Source organism: Pelophylax lessonae (genome assembly GCF_965119305.1).
Source record: "Pelophylax lessonae genome assembly, chromosome: 10".
In the NCBI taxonomy this organism is placed as follows: Eukaryota; Metazoa; Chordata; class Amphibia; order Anura; family Ranidae; genus Pelophylax; species Pelophylax lessonae.
The window spans coordinates 33613689-33627423 of record NC_138777.1 but is presented as its reverse complement, the minus strand read 5'-3'; the positions used below and the strand labels follow the sequence as shown (position 1 = coordinate 33627423).

Here is a 13735-nt window from a genome sequence, read left to right as displayed (position 1 = left end):
CACCTACCTAGGAGGGTGCTACATATTTAAATTCCATATTTTTTTCCCATTATTATATATATATATATATATATATATATATATATATATATATATATATATATATATATATATTTATAGTTTATATATGTTAAACCTTTGGTGCCGCAGCAAAAACAAGCATGTAAAGCAACATCATATTACCAATTTTATTGCAATAAATCTAATGAAATAAATAGAAAAAAAATGAACATTGTGATTAAAAAATAATAAAAGGTTTGTCTCCAAGGTCTTCTACTGATTAAACAATGGTCTATAAAACTATAAAACAGACAAAAACAATTAAAGCCATCTCAAAACACGTGGATCAGCTTACAGTATACAGTTATAATTGTGTTAAATTTTTTTTTTTTTTTTTTTTAAGAGAAAATAAAAGTTTTTGTTCAGGAATAAAATACTTGCAAATAAAAGCTTCAGAGAGAATCTACCATTTTTCCACCACCCAACCACCATATTGTCACAGACTATGCTCTTTATCTACAGAACTGAAGGAGGAGATAGCGTACAGTACAGATGGGTGAAATCCTAGCAATGTTGACTTTGGGAATGGGGTTCATGGTAGAATAAACCAAGCCTATATTATAAACTTACAAATCTTTGTTGAAACATTGGGTCTAAATAAACTTCTAGAAAAATGGGCATGAAAATCCTTGTCCTTTACAGTGTGTGTAAAGCCTGCTTTCCAACATTTCAGTCCCTGTCTCGAAAACACAGTTAGCTCCAACTACAGTCCTCAGGTTAAGCTTGCCACCTGTCCCGGATTCACCAGGACAGTCCGGGTTTTGAATCAGGCAGCTTTGCATGAAAACCAGACACATTATTCAGACCAGACTGTGGCTCCCTAAAATAGTTGGAGAGAGGATTAGGCGTTCTCCTCCCTCCAGCCTGCAGGGGGCGATAGAAAGCCAGCCCTGAGACTGAGAGCTCACCTCAGTCTCAGCGAGAAACTGCTAAGAAATGAAGGCAAACTGTCTTTCTTCCTCTCTCTCCTTGTCATGTGACTTATCACATGACTGGGGAGAGGAAGGAGGAGCTGCCTTCTTTGCAGAGTGTGCTATCTGTGAGTACATGGGGGGCAAGTCTGATGTGTGGAGGGACACCTGATGTAAGGAGGCACTCTGATGGGGACACCAGATGTACGGAGGCACTCTGATGGGGACACCAGATGTACGGAGGCACTCTGATGGGGACACCAGATGTACGGAGGCACTCTGATGGGGACACCAGATGTACGGAGGCACTCTGATGGGGACACCAGATGTACGGAGGCACTCTGATGGGGACACCAGATGTACGGAGGCACTCTGATGGGGACACCAGATGTACGGAGGCACTCTACTGGAGGGTCCTGCATGTACTTCTGCCCACTTTAACCATTTAAGGACCAGAAGGTTTTACCCCCTTAATGACCAGGCCATTTCTTGCAATACGGCACTGCGTTAGTTTTAATTGACAATTGCTATTTTAATCGACAATTGCGTGGTCGTGCGACGCTGTACCCAAATAAAATTGATGTCTTTTTTTTCCCCCACAAACAGAGCTTTCTTTTGGTGGTATTTGATCACCGCTGCGATTTTTAGTTTTTGCGCTATAAACAAAAAAAAGGGTGACAATTCTGAAAAAAAAAACTATATTTTTTACTTTCTGCTATAAAACATTCCCAATAATAAAAAAAAAAAAAAAAAATCAAATGTTTCCATCAGTTTAGGCCAATTTGTCTTCTGCTACATATTTTTGGTAAAAAAAAAAATCCCAATAAGTGTATATTGATTGGTTTGCGCAAAAGTTATCGTGTCTACAAACTAGGGTAAAGATTGATGTAATTTTAACTTATTTTATGTTATTTTTTTTTACTAGTAATGGCAACAATTAGCGATTTTTAGTAGGACTGCGACATTGCGTCGAACAGATCGAACTGACATTTTTTACCCTTTTGAGGGGACCAGTAACATTACTACAGTAATCAGTGCTAAAAATATGCACTGTTACTTTATCAATGACACTGGCAGGGAAGGGGTTAACACCAGGGGCGATCAAAGGGTAAAATGTGTGCCTATGGGGTGCTTTCTAACTGTGTGAGGGATGGGCTTACTGGATGAACACAGAGACCTGTGTTTCTAAATAGGAGGAACACAGGATCCCTGTGTTCATCACTGACAGAACAGCGGTTGGCTGTGTTTACGTCGGCAGACCGCCATTCCATCTCCGTGGGGAGTGATCGCGGGTGCCCGGCGGATATCGCAGCCGCCGGACCTGCTGATTGTCTCGCCCTCTAGCCAATCGGCGCGTGCGCGCACCTCCGGTGGCCCACACTAACTGCTACATGAAGCGACGTACATCATGTCGTGTAACAGAGCCGATCTACCGCAGTATAACTACGGCGGATGGTCGGCAAGTGGTTAAAGAAGTGTACCCCCCTCAAACCCTGCCTCTAACTATGTGGTGACTAATTGCGGCCGCCCCCCAATCTTTATAATGTCAATGGACAGTGACTTAAATAAAGGTGACACTGTGATCCCGAGACATGACCCAAGAGACACATTATCATGGGATGAGAGACATGGAAGACTGGCTGGGAAAAACATGAAGCTAAAGTTATTTTTTTGCATACCACATTAAAAAATATAAATATATAAAAAGTATTATAAATATATAAAAAGTATTAGCCATGCTATGATTAGGACCACATGGCTGAAACACATAAACTGTTTTTTCTGGTAATCACCCTGTAGCAAATAAAGCCTCGTACACACGCACCGATTGTTGGCCGACCGATCGGCCGTCTTTTGTCCAGTGCTGTTGTGTTGGTTGAAATGTGCTCTAGACTTTCCCTGTACTTTTGTTGGCCAGGGCCGTCTTTTCCACTGGGCATACCCGGCGGTTGCCCGGAGGCCCCACTTGCCAAGGGGCCCCACATGGATCGATGGATTGGTGGCATGTCCCACTCCCTGGTGGTCTAGGGCCCCCCGTTCCGTTGTCCCCCGGGCGTCCGGGCCCCCCCCCCCTTGTTGCTTTCTCCCCTCTGGTCCGGAGTCCGGCGGCGGCCGTGGGTGGCTCGAGTCTGCACTGCACACACTGGTTACAAAGGCCAGCCCGATTGGCATCTAGCAACCAGTGACGTGAGCAGCAGAGCAGACCCAGGATGCACAGCGCCGCCGCCGCAGCGGAGGACTCGGAGGAGGATCCTCCTCCTCGTCGGCTCTCCTCCTCACTCCTCTCCTCCGGCTCCGTCCTTCTCGAGTCGACCCCTAGAAGAAGACTGGCTCCGCCTCCGCCTCCTCCCACCTCCTCCCATGCCATGTGCAGCCGTGTAAGGTAAGGTAAGTCTGCCAGACTGCCACAGCCTGCCAGTTTTTTTTAACTCATTCTCAATTCTCATGGCATGATGTGATAATGAATGTATGATGATGGGATCTAATCAATGGGACAGTGACACAAGAGACAGTCAGACAACTACTACCTGGCTGTCCTGGCTGGAGGATATACTACCTACTATATATTGGTCCCTGGCCTATATGTATATAGTAAGGTATATACTCCAGGTATTAGTTTTACTCTCTTGTAGTATATAGTGTTCCCTGTAATGTGTATATAGACTATATACACATTACAGGGAACACTATATACTACAGGAGAGTACAACTACTACCTGGAGTATATACCTTACTATATACATATTACAGGGACCAATATATACTACAAGACAAGAGACACCTACCTGGAGTATATACCTTACTATATACATATTACAGGGAATCCTATATACTACAAGAGTCTCTTGTAGTATATAGTGTTCCCTGTAATATGTATATAGTAAGGTATATACTCCAGGCAGTTGTACTCTCTTGTAGTATATATTGGTCCCTGTAATATGTATATAGTCTATATACACATTACAGGGAACACTATATACTACAAGAGAGTACAACTAATACCTGGAGGATATATCTTACTATATACATATTACAGGGACCAATATATACTACAAGACAAGAGACAACTACCTGGAGTATATACCTTACTAACTATATACATATTACATGGAACACTATATACTACAAGAGACTCTTGTAGTATAGACTGTATAACATTTTGAAGGAACTCGGCTCCATCTAGTGGCCAAACTGCCACACTGCAGCTTGGTGGTTTTCATCAGAAGTTTCTAGTGGCCAAACTGCCACACTGCAGCTTGGTGATGTTCATCAGATACTACGATACCCACAATTCAGTTGGAACACCAGGGTGCATTGCTTCACCGCACAGCCTTTTGGGGGAAGCTTTATAAAGGAAGGGAGGAGCCAGGCTCTCTCTCTTGTCTCCTGACACAACAGCTAGAAGGAAGCAAGTGCTGTGGGCTGATGCTGCGGACTAGGCCTGAAGCCTGGGCCTGAAGTGACGGAGTGGAAGCATTTCATCTTCAGTAAAGGAGCCTTCCCAGAGAACCCATTGATGCTCTGCAGAGACTGGTGTTGCCCACATCTAACCACAAGCGCGGCTGGTGACAGAAATCGGAGGTGGAGAGCTCGGGAAGAAAGAGGCCGTTTGGTGAGCAGGGCACATGCCCAAATCTGTTTCTCGCTTGGAAGAAAGTAACTTTAGCCGGTGCTAACTACACTTCAGATAGTACGCAGTACACTCAGCGGCCGAGTGCACCTTCCAGGAGACTAAGCATTTAAACACAAGTACATAAGGTGTCAGGGGCCTATATATGCACCACTAAGAAGATTAATACGCCCAATTACGCAGTAACATTGCGGGTGATTGTAACTTTTTTTTCTCACCCCTTTTGACTATATATCCTTACTTTTGGATTACAAATAGCTTGTGCACCAACGATTGCTAGCGAAGATTCCAAACCAAAAGGAAGGAACTGTGTATGGGATTCAAATAGGTTCTGCCTACCTGATACAAGAGACTAGATGTGTGTAAAGCATAGCCTGAATTGGGTAAAAGAAAGCCTATGAGTTATCTTTTAGTTGCATAAGTATACAAAAATAGCTATCTTAATTATATTGTTTATTATTGTGTCAATAACTTTATCTTTCTTAGTTGACTCTTGTGATGTCTTTTGAAGTCAACTTGTACTTTAACTCTCAGTAAAGCTACTTTGGTTAAGCAAAAGTCTGTGTGTTGCACCTTGTGTCACCCAGAGGGACTGCGGCTGGAGAAAGGTAACAAGTTATTATTACTTATTGGGGTGATATATCCTGAACTGTGTTCTCCTGTAGCCATTTGGTATTATAGTCCCATTTCGTGTCAGTTGTGCCTAGGGAGGGTTCGAGCCAATTTCAGGGGTTGGAAGGCAGGACGTAGACCCAATAATCTAATCAGCAGCTCCTGCGGGGGTGGTGCTACACGTGGGGGCTCGTCCGGGATATCTACGGTCCTGCAACAGTTCCCTCTCAGTGACAAAATCGCTGATCGCACAGAAATGGACCCTGCCGCTGCAGCCCGGTGGTGCAGAGAAGAAAATGTCCTTATCGGCCATGGTCTGGTGATTGGAATCAAGGGAGAGAACTGGACAGAGGAACAACTACTCTCAGTTCTGAGAACATATTCCAAGGACAGGAAACTTTGGGTGATGGACATGAGGACAGATACCACCAATCAACACACCTACGCATTGTGTGAATGGAAGAAGGGGGTCCCAGATCACTTCAAGGGCACCAGCATAAAAACTATAGATCAAGTAGAGTTATTCCTGATACACCCAGAAGGTGAAGAGGAAGACCCTATACCCACTACTACAGGGGGACTGAGCACAGAAGAAAGTGCCAAAAAGGAGGGATTCAGTGCACCACCTTTGACTACCCTTAGCTCAGAACTATGCGCTGTCCTGGGGGAAATAGTAGCCAAATGTAACAAGGATCCTCCAAACTATCTGATGGCTGGATACAGGAAGCTCAGGACTTTTTCTGGGAAGCAACCTGTACCCTCAGTGGAAGATGGATTCGAGGAGTGGCTAGATAACGCTACTCAGGCCTTGGAGGAGTGGGAGATACCAGAACAGCATAAGAAGCAGCGAATCACAGAGAGTTTGAAGGGGCCTGCATTGGAGGCCGTACGCAACCTCAAGCTAAGCAAGAAGGATTGTACTGCACAAGACTATCTGGATATTCTACAAGATGTGTTTGGCCGGACAGAAAAGGTTACTGAACTTCTTTACCAACTGGAGCACTGTTACCAGAAGGAAGGAGAAAAACTGTCTGAATTCATCGGGCGTCTGGATAGGATCATACATCAGATTCTGTTAAAAAAAGGGTTGGATCCCCGGAAGGTGGATGAGACTCGAGCACAACAGGTGCTGAGGGGAGCTCAACCTCTAGACCCTATTGCTATACTGTTGCGAACTCGCCAGGACGGTGGCATCCTGGAGTACCCTGATCTGATCAGGATGGTCCGGGAAGAAGAGGTCATGTTGGATAACAAAAGGAAGAGCCAAGAACGGGAAACAACCGCCCGAGTTAGAGTGATAAGTGCGGAAGAAGGCGACTCACAAGTTGAGCTCTTAAAGACTCAGGTGTCACAGCTAATAGAAATGGTATCCATCCTGAACAGTCAGGCATCTGCTCTATCTAATAGAAACACAGAAGAGAAGCCTGCTAAACACCCTAGTTCCAGTGTTGAACCAGAACAGAAACCTAGGAGGCCGATAACCTGTTTCAATTGTGGAGGGGTAGGGCATGTCAGAGGAGTATGTCCCAGTCCAGAGGAGGCTGCCTTCAAACACCGCAAGCCGGCGGAAAACTTCAGAGGGCTCCGGTGAAGGAGTCAACCGGGCGCCCAACAGTTTTAATGGACTCCAAGAGATCCCTTAAATTTAAGAGCCACAGTCAGGGAGTAAGGCCCTCTTTAAATGCCTCTCATTCCACGACTTGGGCCGATAAGAGGCGGGAAATCAATGCACACCAGGCCCAGGAGGAGATGAGGCCCGGTAGAAACTCAAAAAGGAAAGGAGTACGGGTGCAGGTAGCTGAGCCCGGCAGAAGGGCTACTCCAAAAGAATTTCCTGTCAAGCTAGTGGGGCCTTCCCCTGTAGTCTCAATCCAAGTGGAAGGAATTTATACAAAGGCTTTACTGGACACAGGAGCCCAGGTGACTCTCCTGTATAGGGATTTCTACGATAGACACCTCAAACATCTGCCCCTGCAGAGGCTGGAAGACCTGGAGATATGGGGTATTGGAACACAAAGTTTTCCCTATGACGGGTATTTGCCAATCAAATTAACTTTTGACCCCTCCTTGGCCGGCAAAGCTGAAACCTTCGATACTTTAGCAGTGGTATGCCCTCGCCCACCAGGGGCCAATAAGAGTTCCCTCATTATAGGGACCAACACTGACCTAGTCAGGCGATTGCTGACACAACTAGTCCAGGGACAGGATGCCCCAACTCTGAAAGTTCATCCCATGTTAAGGCAGGCCTATCAACGTCTAGGTCTGGAACAGAAGGCCCCTGCCGAAGGAGTTGGAAAGATCTGGAAGCTGGATAAAACAGAGAAGGTGTTGCAGCCGGGAGAGGTGACCTGCTTGAGGGCTTCTGTCAAGCTCACTTGGAAGCAGCCAGGCCCTTTCATGGTTCTTGAATCAGGCCCATCGGAGGCACAGAAAGGGATAGAAGTGATCCCCGAAGTGATCCCATTGAAGGCATTACAGAAAAGTCATGGGAAGGTTTTGGTGAGTGTCAGAAATACTGCTACTACTCCGGTGAAGGTGCCGGCCAGGGTGCTGTTGGGCCAGGTGAACCCGGCCACCCCAGTTGCCCCATCAGATTTGAAGAGGGAAGACGGGGGCGAAATCACCATAGAGGAGCTCTGCTCTGGAAATACGGCCCTCCCACCGGAATGGAAGAAGAGAGCCAGGGCCCAACTGATTCGATGGAAAGAAATATTCTCTAGAGATGAATTCGATGTGGGGTGTGCAAAGAGTGCCACCCATAATATCCGCCTACATGAAGATAAACCCTTTCGGGAGAGAGTCCGACGGGTTCCCTTGGGTGACTTAGAAGATCTACGGGAGCAGTTGGGGGAACTCAAGAGAACAGGGATTATTCGAGAATCCAGGAGCCCGTACGCTTCTCCAATAGTGGTAGTCCGGAAGAAAACTGGGTCCCTGAGGCTCTGTATCGACTACCGAACACTGAACAGAAGGACTATTCCAGACCAGTATACCACCCCCCGGATTGAAGACGCTTTACAAAGTTTGTCAGGGGCCAAGTGGTTCAGTGTGATGGACTTGAAGAGCGGATACTACCAGATCCCCATGAACCCTGAGGATAGGGAGAAGACAGCCTTCATCACCCCCGTGGGGTTCTTTGAGTTTAACCGCATGCCTCAAGGGTTGTCAGGAGCCCCAGCCACCTTCCAAAGACTGATGGAGAGAACTGTTGGAGATATGAACCTGATAGAGGTACTGGTATACTTGGATGATATTATTGTGTTCGGCAGAACCCTAGAAGAGCATGAAGAGAGGTTGGAAAAGGTCCTAAAGAGGTTATATGAAGAAGGCCTGAAACTTTCTCCGGAGAAGTGCCAGTTTTACCAGTCCTCGGTCCATTACCTGGGTCACATTGTGTCTGCAGAAGGAGTGTCCACCGACCCAGAGAAGCTGGATGCTGTTACTTCCTGGCCGAGGCCCACAAATGTGACTGAGCTCCGATCATTCCTGGGTTTCTGCTCCTATTACAGGAGATTTGTGGAAGGGTTTGCCAAAATTGCCCGACCCCTCAATGAATTACTCAGAACCGAAGGGGAAGATGATGTTCCAGAACTAGTCAAACCAGTGAAACCCGCCATGGGGCCTAGAAAGCCCAAGGAATCTATTCAGGATCAGTGGACCTCGAAATGTGAGGAAGCCTTCATTCAGTTGAAGAAGAGCCTGACCACTGCCCCTGTGTTGGCCTACGCAGACCCCTCAAAACCCTACGAACTACATGTCGATGCCAGCAGAGATGGGCTAGGTGGGGTGTTGTACCAGGAGCATGACGGTCACCTGCGGCCCGTTGCTTATGTGAGCAGAAGTCTGATACCTTCCGAGAGGAATTACCCCACACACAAGCTGGAATTCCTGGCCTTGAAGTGGGCTGTAGTAGACAAACTGAAAGATTACTTATATGGAGCAGAATTCATAGTCAAAACGGATAATAATCCACTTACCTACCTGCTGACCACTGCCAAACTGGACGCTACAGGACATAGGTGGTTAGCCGCTCTCTCTAGCTTTATGTTCAGTTTAAAATACCGACCAGGTGTTGGGAATAGGGATGCAGACGCCCTCTCCAGAAGGTCTCATGCCCCCAACGATCCTACTGAAGAATGGGCCCACTTGACCTCAGAGGGAGTGCGCGCCCTATGTCAGGGAACAGAATTTCGATCCAGTGGAGGAGCAAGAGCCGAAGAGATTGGGGTCTCAGCTGCTGGAGTACCCAGGTGTTATTGCAGGGTGACCCAGGTTGAAGAAGAAGGTTTGCCTAGGCTATCGAAAGGGGACTTGAGGAAGGAGCAGTTAAAAGACCCTTTGGGGAAACTTTTGCTGAAGGCCATAGAGACTCAGCGCCCTGAGCTGCTTCTAACAGACTCCCCTCGGGAAGCCCGATTGTTGCATAAAGAATGGGACCGGCTACAGATACGCCAAGGGGTGGTCTACCGAAGGGGCCCCTCTGATGATCTGGAAGAGAAGTGGCAACTGTTCCTACCAGCTAAATTCAGGGAAGGAGTCTTGGCTGCTCTCCATGACAATCATGGTCATCTGGGGCCTGAAAGGACTTTCCAATTTGTGAGAGACAGGTTTTACTGGCCCTGTATGCGGGGTGAAGTTGAAGGATACTGTCGTTCTTGTGCTCGCTGCATCCAGAGGAAAACTTTGCCACGTCAAGCAGCCCCAATGGGCCATCTGCAAAGTCAGGGGCCTATGGAACTGGTGTGCATTGATTTCCTTTGCCTGGAGCCTGACTTGAGTGGTCAAGGGAATGTCCTTGTGGTAACAGATCATTTCACCAGATACGCCCAGGCGTTTCCAACAAAAGACCAGAAAGCCACAACAGTGGCCAAAGTATTAGTGGAAAAGTTCTTTGTGCACTATGGTTTACCGCAACGCCTCCATTCAGATCAGGGAAGAGACTTTGAAAGCCGGCTGATTAAGAAGTTGCTAGACTTGTTAGGCATCCAAAAGACTAGGACTACTCCCTACCACCCACAAGGGGATGCTCAGCCTGAACGGTTTAACCGGACTCTTTTGAACATGTTGGGGACCCTGAGCTCAGAAAAGAAACAGCACTGGAGTAAACATGTAGCTGCCATCGTACATGCCTACAATAGTACTGTCAGTGATGTTACAGGATACTCCCCATACCGATTAATGTTCGGGCGGGAGGCTCGGCTGCCAGTGGACTTGGCTTTCGGCATATCACCTGATCACACCTCAGCAGCATCTCACAAGGGGTATGTGGACCGGTTGAGGAAGAGCCTAAAAACGGCCTACGAAAAAGCCCAAGTCTCATCTGATCAACGGGGGCTGAGAAATAAAAGAAACTTTGACCTGAAAGTTAGGATCCAGGATTTGCAGCCAGGGGATAAAGTGTTGTTGAGGAACTTGGGTATCCCTGGGAAACACAAGTTGGCTGACCGTTGGAAATCCCAGCCCTATGTCATCTGTAAGCAGCTGCCAAACCTTCCTGTGTATCAGATTAGGCCGGAAGGGAGAGTGGGCCCACTGAAGACTTGGCATAGGAACCACCTATTACCTCTCTCAGAAGCAGTTCGCCTATCTCCTGACCCAGTCTCACATGAAGTCCCTTCAACGTCTCAAGGGCACAGGCCAGTTACCAGATCTCAAACAGCATTTCCAGATGTGAGGGATGGAGATTCTCCAATTGAAGATCTGGAAGATGAAGAGGAGGTACCTGATTGGATGTGGTCATCTCAGTTACCAGGACCCACGACTGCGTACCTGTCTTCATCCGAACTGGTTGAAAGAGGAACCCTTCGGGCAGAAGCTCCTGAATTTGTGCCTTTTCACATGCTTACAGAAGAAGTAGCTGATGGTGAAGATCCTGAGGAGGAGGTTGCACCTTTCTCTGAAGAAGAATTAACTGCTTCTGAAACCCCAGAGTCCAATGCGTTGGGACTAGAGGAGGAAGCTCTTGAAGAATCCCCAAGAGCGGCTGGTTCCAGCACTTCTAAGATTGTGACTCCCAAAGAACAGAGGGAAAGAAGAGTCATTCACCCACCCAAAAGACTAACTTACGACCAATTGGGGAAATGCTCGGAAGAAGCTGTCCTTACTTCTAAGAGAACTCTTGATCAGCCTAGTTCTTCCACTGCAGATTTAGTGGAGGACAACCCTAGCTCACCCCCAGGCACATCTGTACAAGCCACTCAAGTGTCGGGGGTTTGTGAACAGAACCACCTTCCCTCCCCCAACAATTGGTGGGAGGTTCCGCTGTCGGCCCTGTGTTTTAATGTGCAGTTGTTGGGTTTGAACTCTGCTTCTGATAAGGGACATGGTTTACCGTTGTGCATGAGTTAATTGTTTTTTTTTCCAACGTATGTGACAGGATACATGCTGTCGTTATCTTTGGGGACCAAAGTTTCTAAAGTGGGGGGAGTGTGTAGCGGGCATCCTCCCATTTACAATTGTTCATTAGTAGACTGTATAACATTTTGAAGGAACTCGGCTCCATCTAGTGGCCAAACTGCCACACTGCAGCTTGGTGGTTTTCATCAGAAGTTTCTAGTGGCCAAACTGCCACACTGCAGCTTGGTGATGTTCATCAGATACTACGATACCCACAATTCAGTTGGAACACCAGGGTGCATTGCTTCACCGCACAGCCTTTTGGGGGAAGCTTTATAAAGGAAGGGAGGAGCCAGGCTCTCTCTCTTGTCTCCTGACACAACAGCTAGAAGGAAGCAAGTGCTGTGGGCTGATGCTGCGGACTAGGCCTGAAGCCTGGGCCTGAAGTGACGGAGTGGAAGCATTTCATCTTCAGTAAAGGAGCCTTCCCAGAGAACCCATTGATGCTCTGCAGAGACTGGTGTTGCCCACATCTAACCACAAGCGCGGCTGGTGACAGAAATCGGAGGTGGAGAGCTCGGGAAGAAAGAGGCCGTTTGGTGAGCAGGGCACATGCCCAAATCTGTTTCTCGCTTGGAAGAAAGTAACTTTAGCCGGTGCTAACTACACTTCAGATAGTACGCAGTACACTCAGCGGCCGAGTGCACCTTCCAGGAGACTAAGCATTTAAACACAAGTACATAAGGTGTCAGGGGCCTATATATGCACCACTAAGAAGATTAATACGCCCAATTACGCAGTAACATTGCGGGTGATTGTAACTTTTTTTTCTCACCCCTTTTGACTATATATCCTTACTTTTGGATTACAAATAGCTTGTGCACCAACGATTGCTAGCGAAGATTCCAAACCAAAAGGAAGGAACTGTGTATGGGATTCAAATAGGTTCTGCCTACCTGATACAAGAGACTAGATGTGTGTAAAGCATAGCCTGAATTGGGTAAAAGAAAGCCTATGAGTTATCTTTTAGTTGCATAAGTATACAAAAATAGCTATCTTAATTATATTGTTTATTATTGTGTCAATAACTTTATCTTTCTTAGTTGACTCTTGTGATGTCTTTTGAAGTCAACTTGTACTTTAACTCTCAGTAAAGCTACTTTGGTTAAGCAAAAGTCTGTGTGTTGCACCTTGTGTCACCCAGAGGGACTGCGGCTGGAGAAAGGTAACAAGTTATTATTACTTATTGGGGTGATATATCCTGAACTGTGTTCTCCTGTAGCCATTTGGTATTATAGTCCCATTTCGTGTCAGTTGTGCCTAGGGAGGGTTCGAGCCAATTTCAGGGGTTGGAAGGCAGGACGTAGACCCAATAATCTAATCAGCAGCTCCTGCGGGGGTGGTGCTACATAGTGTTCCCTGTAATATGTATATAGTAAGGTATATACTCCAGGTAGTTGTACTCTCTTGTAGTATATATTGGTCCCTGTAATATGTATATAGTAAGGTATATACTCCAGGTATTAGTTTTACTCTCTTGTAGTATATAGTGTTCCCTGTAATGTGTATATAGACTATATACACATTACAGGGAACACTATATACTACAAGAGAGTACAACTACTACCTGGAGTATATACCTTACTATATACATATTACAGGAATAATTTGCATTTTTATTCTCGTGGGTGATTGTGTAGGCAGGGGGCCCCAGTGCACTGCATTGCCCAGAGGCCTATAAGGCTCTTAAGATGGCACTGTTGTTGGCCAACAACAACCAACTTCAGAAGTGATGTTATGTGCTGGTTTACTTTCCGTGTGTTTTTTCTTCTCTGAGCATGCCCAGTCTTGCTCATCTGATTTTTGTCTGCCGAAATCTGTACTGACTGAAGAACAATGGGCCGTTCTGTTGACGGCCAACAAAAATTTTATAGCATGCACACCAGATTTTGTTCGGCCGAAAAGTCGCAGTCGGTTGTCGGAAACATCATACTAACAAGCCGACAATCGGCCGATCGGACGTTGGCCGAAAATTTACAGCCAACAATCGGTGCGTGTGTACAGGGCTTAAATCTCTATGCATTTGGATGTTTCTGGGTTTCCGACCGCCTATCTTCACTGCTAGGTCACGGCCTCTGATTTGTTTGTATTGGTAACGATTTTACAGTCATTTGTTCATTTTGTG

The 13735-nt window shown here is 46.5% G+C and overlaps 1 protein-coding gene across 1 annotated transcript in view; it reads right to left on the bottom strand.

Annotated features, from left to right (window-relative positions):
* The window catches only part of LOC309565586 (embryonic protein UVS.2-like), a gene marked incomplete at both ends in the record, with an annotated part of 190164 nt that overhangs the window by 20423 nt on the left and 156006 nt on the right, over nucleotides 1-13735 (bottom strand). The gene's annotated exons all lie outside the window — the stretch shown is intronic.